General features: G+C 37.9%; 2 long non-coding RNA genes across 2 annotated transcripts; both read right to left on the reverse strand.

Moving 5' to 3' along the window:
* Window positions 1-762: 762 nt before the first annotated feature.
* LOC148406417 (uncharacterized) lies at window positions 763-6,076 on the reverse strand. Its single transcript, XR_015863928.1, has 2 exons — window positions 6,014-6,076; window positions 763-1,045 (listed from the first exon to the last, which is right to left on the reverse strand). It is a non-coding gene; the product is annotated as an uncharacterized LOC148406417 (long non-coding RNA).
* On the reverse strand, window positions 1,695-2,765 carry LOC148406418 (uncharacterized). Its single transcript, XR_015863927.1, has 2 exons — window positions 2,400-2,765; window positions 1,695-2,278 (listed from the first exon to the last, which is right to left on the reverse strand). It is a non-coding gene; the product is annotated as an uncharacterized LOC148406418 (long non-coding RNA).
* Window positions 6,077-6,350: the final 274 nt, after the last annotated feature.

Raw genomic sequence — 6,350 nt, forward strand, 5'->3', positions numbered from 1 at the left:
TGAACTCTTACAGGAGGAACTAAATCCATTCCAAAATATCATTATATTGAGTGCAGCCCATGCGGCCCGGAACCAGTTGATCCTCGGACCGGTACCAGTCCCGGGACCTCTGCTGGGATCTGTGAGTCCTGCAATTGGATGGCAACCAATATAGACAACTGGGATACGCACCAGCATCCCTGTGGCCCTAATGAGGATAAGCGGCTGCAGAAAATGGATGGATTGGTGGATGGGATATGGTTAGTTCAGGACCCCCGAAGATAAGGTGGCAGAAAATTTGCCATCATTGGTTGAATCTCAACTGTGGCCCTCCCGCGTGGAATTTGTTCTCTCTTTGCTTACGCAAAATGAAAAATAACATGAAACACTGAACACGGGCTAAGAAAAATCATGTTGCAACTGGTGTCGTACACAGGCAAGATCAGTATCACTTTTGAAACTAGGCCAAAAAGTGGAGATTCCTGATGTGTACTTTTAGTTCTAGAGATTGGGAATAAGGAATGCAATAAAGCAAAGTTTGCTGTCTTTTCTGTCACAGACATCGGTTGAATGTGAGGACAGAAAAAGAGTAAACAGGATGGAATTGGACCCATGCAGCTTGTTGGGGTCATTCAGTGCAAGGAGGCACCTGGCATCATTCATTCAGCACCAAACAAGTGAACAGAATTCGCCTGCTCATGCCGCTGTACTTTATTCTAGTTCCCTTTCCGGTGCAGGTGAGACCTCCCAGAACCTAAAAAAAAACTCAAGAAATGTGCTGTATGATGTGACAACAATTGTGCGCCCATCTCAGGCACAGAATAGATTTTTATTGATAGTTCGGCTTCCCTTCACGGGCGGTATGTTGGACACGGCTGTGTTGAACATGTGATTGACTCGTACAAGTTAGCGCATTGGCTAACTGCGGTTTAATGTTTCACCGGCGAGCTGGGAGGCCTCCGGTGGAAGCGCAGAAAGAATGACATAACTGAGACTTGCGTGCAATCTGGGCCGACATAGTCTCCTCTGGGATGATTACTCCAGCAGTAAGTATGCTCATAGGCACCTGCGAAGAAATGTTCAACAGTAAATTCCTCTCATTAATGTTCCTTGTGTTCATAAGAGATCTCCCAAGTTCAGACATCAACATTCCTAGGCACTGGACCAAGGACTTAGGATTTCTTTGCACTTCCACTCTTTGTCCTTCACCACACAAGATGTAGTTTCAGATGGCGGGTGATCTATAAGTCATTCAATCCCAAAAACATATTATCACGTGTTTTTAAGACCCCACACATTCAAACCACCTTTTTTTCTAAAAAGTTCAAGTGTTTGTTTGAAGCAGTGATTCTCAATTATATTTTGCCAAGTCCCCCCTTAGCCCCCCACTCGACATGCTGACTATAAATGAGATTATAAAAATTGTATAAATATGCCTAAATCTGTATCCTTTTTTAACATTGACGAATGAAAAAAAAATTAAATCATCTTTCAACAAGTGTTTAGTGTTTAGTTTTTACAGTGTTTATATGGGTTACAGCTTAGTCTAAAACAGAAAAAAACAGAAAAAAAATAGCCAAAAATAACCAAAATTCTTATTTTCTTGATATTAAACTTCACATGACAAAAACAAAGCATATAAAGATTATAAAAATTCAAAAATATGACTAAACCTGTATCCTTTTTTAACATTAGCATATGAAAAAATAAATAAATCAACTTTCAACAAGTGTTTATTATTTTTTACAGTGTTTATCTGGGTTACAGCTTAGTCTAAAACAGAAAAAAAAATTGCCAAAAAAAACCAAAGTTCTTATTTTCTTGATATTACACTCCACATGACAAAAACAAAGCATAAAAAGATGATAAAAATTCAAAAATATGCCTAAACCTGTATCCTTTTTTTAACATTAGCATATGAAAAAAAAATTAAATCAACTTTCAACAAGTGTTTATTATTTTTTACAGTGTTTATCTGGGTTACAGCTTAGTCTAAAACAGAAAAAAAAATAGCCAAAAACCAAAATTCCTATTTTATTGATATTACACCTCACATGCCAAAAACAAAGACCTTTGTACATAGTTTTCCAAAATAATCGATTACTTCAGTACTTAAATCATTTTGTACCAGCCACTTTTAAACCTTCATTTAGCCAATATTTGAAAAGAAGAAATACTTGGAAATGGTATGTTGGTATTTGTATTTCTGACATCATTCCAGCTCAGGATGTCAAAGGATGTACACAACAAAAAAGATGCTGAGATTGCTGCACACATAAAAGTGAAGCCTTGATGAGTCCTGGTGGAAATGACACAATAGCAAGATTTAGTTTAGTTGAGCTCTTTGAAACAGCAAAATTTCATGAGGGAAAAAAAAACTTTTTTTACAATAGCTTTTACAGCAGTGATTTGGTACAAACCACACGTGAAGAGCAGGTCACTCCCTGGAAGACTGAGTTGGCGTGTTGAAGTCGCTCATGCGACATTTCAGAGCCGCCAGTTCATTGCTCGTTTAGGTTCAGAAGTCATGTGTGTGTTTGCGCGTGTGTGTCACTGCACGACGTTGCTGCTTGGTTGTCAGGGCAAGACGAGAGAGGCACCACCTGGAAGTACTTCTCCACAGGTTAAAGGTCAATGCTTTTGGACCTGACTGACAACGTCTGTGTGCCAACAAAGTGTAATCAGAGAAAAGTTTAGTTCAAAGGAACAAAAGAACAACATAACACTGCCTTGCTTTGTCATGTGATTATTCGTCGTGTTATTAATGTATTACTTGTTTCATATTTTTTTTTTTACTTTAGATAGATCGATAGATAGATAGATAGATAGATAGATAGATAGATAGATAGATAGATAGATAGATAGATAGATAGATAGATAGATAGATAGATAGATAGATAGCTGGATAGATTAGATAACAATATACTGTATATATACACGTACATATAATGCATACATAGAATATAGAAAAAATAACATAAATGTATATATATATATAGAGGTATGTATGTATGTATATATACTGCATATGTATATATATATATATATATATATATATATATATATATATATATATATATATATATATATATATATATATATATATATATATATACATACATACTAACTAGCAGAGTTGGTCAATCAAGAAGAAGAAAAACAAAGGACAACAGTACATATTCCCATTCTTCATTTATTTTAAATGTCTGTTTTGCCTTAAAAAAAAATAGGACACACAATATTTCCGCGAAGGCCCTCTTTGCTAGTTTCTGATTCCCAAAATGTCCCTCGATTCCCAAACATGACTGATAAAATAGCCGATGTCAACGAGTAAAGTCTTTAAACTCGAAAGAGGTCATGATGCTTTTCAACGCTCTAAGCCAAAATCAAGAAGTCCCAAGCATCAACATGTCTTTAAAAACGCAAGTCCAGATTTAACCAAGGTCAGTGAAGCAGCATGGCAGCTATTTAGTCTAGTCAGCCATGGCTCCTCATAACATCCACGGGGGGCTCTCGGGCTTCATGTCTTCGCTTATCAAGGCATGCCAAACATTCTCTCCACGCGTGTTTGTGTGCGGTTGAATGTGGCGCGCTTGTGTGCATGGAAACGTTTGTGTGTGCATGCTTCGACCTGAGCGCAGACGTGAGCATAAACATGTGAATTCACCTCCTCAAAATTCCAAACACTTGTAGTGCCCACCAACCCAAACAAGAGGATGCTTTCCTGTTTTGTTCTTGGGCCCTTTTGAAAGAAGAGACTCCCTTCTTTCAAATGTCCACCTAATGCCCTCAACCTCTTTTAGTAGCTCTTGGATCTGAGTGTCATCTGCATACTTGTGTTAAGCTATTATCAAGTCAAATGGAAGCATGTATGGAAAGAACAATAAGGGATCCTGGATTGACCCTTGGGGAACCTCGCAGGACACAGCCATATGGTTCATTTCATATTCAAAAATTTTGAGTGTAATACATTATGTCTTTTGGTAAGCTGAATCTGAAAAAGCTAGACATGAAGTAGTTTTCCATTTTAAATTTGACACAGCTTCTGTGTCTTATCTTGTTTTTCAAGAAATTCCAATAACATTCAACATTTCTTCTTGTTGTTCACGCCAAACCTTTCCAAAGAGCAAGTGGTGCTGAAATGGGAATGGAAGTCTTTATCGTTTAAAATTGTTCAATTTTATATAATATATATCAAGAAAAGACTCCAAAATAAGTACATGTGATTTTTTTTAATTATGTATATTATGTAACAATTCAAACATAAATGCAATACAGATGATTCTTTGAGTTTGTTTTAGCTGGGATTGGAACAAGTTTAGCGGAATACAAACACATCAATATGGGACAGTGAAACTGAAATATGCCACCATAATGGTAACTAGTGTATCATTTTATAGCTGTTGATCACTTTGCTATTTGATGACAATGTTAGCATAACCCACTTCCACAAAACTTGTGGTTGCCAAGGACAAGCCCAAATAATTCCAATGTCAATCCAGATAAAGGTACACATTGATCATTTGCTTTTAGCACTATGACGTAAATGGAAGATTATCTCTTTGCAACGTCTACGATCCTTCATGAATCAGGAAGGAGCCCGCTATAATTCAAGTACACTTTTATGAGTGTTATAAGTTCACTAGGGCAGATTTTTCTTAAGACAGATATTATATGGAGCTCTCATTAGGTTATACAACATTGTGTGTTGTTTGTGCGGTTCTTGACCACACTTATTAAAGCAACTGGAAATAGTCTTGATCATACCATGAGAACGTGGCCGTCGGTAAGTATTTCCCAAGTTCCAGTAAAGGTTCCAAATGTCAAAGTGGATTTTTTTTTCGAGGAATCTTCGCAGTAAATAAACTGAAGCGAGGAGGCGAGCCGAGCGGGGAGGGAGGCAGACGGCATTATTGCACCAGCTGATTGTTCTCCGAGTCAAAACAACACACGCTCAAGCCGCTGTGGAATGGCATTGTAATAACAAACAATTCTTATTTTTTTGCCATCAGCGCTTATACAATCTGAATTGGCGGGCAGTGGAAAATGCAGGAGCCAGGCGGCAGACGTCGCGGGCGCACATTTGAGCCCGAGCACAGAGGGACCGCAATAACAGGAACCGCACAGTGGCCCCTGCAGCACACCAGATAAGAACTCGTCTCAATGTGGAACCAAAGGGTCGTAGGTTGCCTCATAAAAGTACCGCTAATGAATAAAGCTAATAATATCCAACCCATGTCTACTCACATGAGACTCTGAACTCAACACACTCTGTTCCAGGATTCCGGTCTATGGAGTAAGATCGCTGTCAAAAAGACGTATGCCTTTTTAAACATTCCGATGAGTGCGACTCTAAATTGTGACTTTGGGTCTTTGTGTAAAACTCTCCTTTGGATTTGTGGAATTTGAATATGCAAATTAAGATGAAGTCGCGCCAAGCTACCAGGCAAAGTAAGCCTCGCGCATGCATAAAGCAGAAAAAAATGGCCGACTTGAACGCCAAGACGTTTTCCGGAGCTCATCAGGCTTGAGTCTTAAGGAAAATGTATCCGCATTTTTAGCGATGTTCAAATGAAGCTCGTGAGGCAAATTTATTGGAAAATGGGAAACTTCTATAACAGCTAGTGACCTCTGCTGGCAGAAACAAGCACTGTAGTTGATTGAAAAACTTGAATTGGTCCTGATGCACACATGAACGCTGTGTGTTGGTCTTGCTTATTGACAGACATTTGGCTCTTCTCAAAGTCTAACAGCTTTGATGTCATGGAATATATGACAACAACTCCAGGAATGCCGTCTCATGTTGAACCCTTTGTCGTGAACGCCCACACACACACGCAAAAAAACGGGCCACACAAATGTAAAGGAAAATACGCTCTTCGCTGTTTTGCACATGAATCTGTTGCCGCTCCTAACGACTGGACTGTTATATTGCAAAATATTGCTAAAAATAAAACGGAATAAAATATGTCAAATACCTACTGTGTTGTGCGATTAAAGAAGCGTCTTGTTTTCAAAGAAGAAATGTGTTTACCTGAAGTTTACTCATGATGCAAACTGGTATGCTCTGCTGTTGCTGCCACATGCTGCGTGATCATGAAAAGCAAAATTAATCTTCTCAAACATGCTTGTGGTTTGCACTGACTTGCTCTCCAAGGCCTTTGAATCATCACAAAAGGAGATGAATTGTTTTGAACACCGATATAAGCTCTTGCATAATAGACCTACGAGTAATATATATATATATATATATATATATATATATATATATATATATATATATATATATATATATATATATATATATATATATATTGATGCCTTGTATAATAATTTGTTTTCTTGGGCAAAAAATAGCGAATAGTAAGGTG

Source organism: Hippichthys cyanospilos, chromosome 21 (genome assembly GCF_059441005.1).
Source record: "Hippichthys cyanospilos isolate Australia breed blue-spotted pipefish chromosome 21, RoL_Hcya_1.0, whole genome shotgun sequence".
Taxonomy (NCBI): Eukaryota; Metazoa; Chordata; class Actinopteri; order Syngnathiformes; family Syngnathidae; genus Hippichthys; species Hippichthys cyanospilos.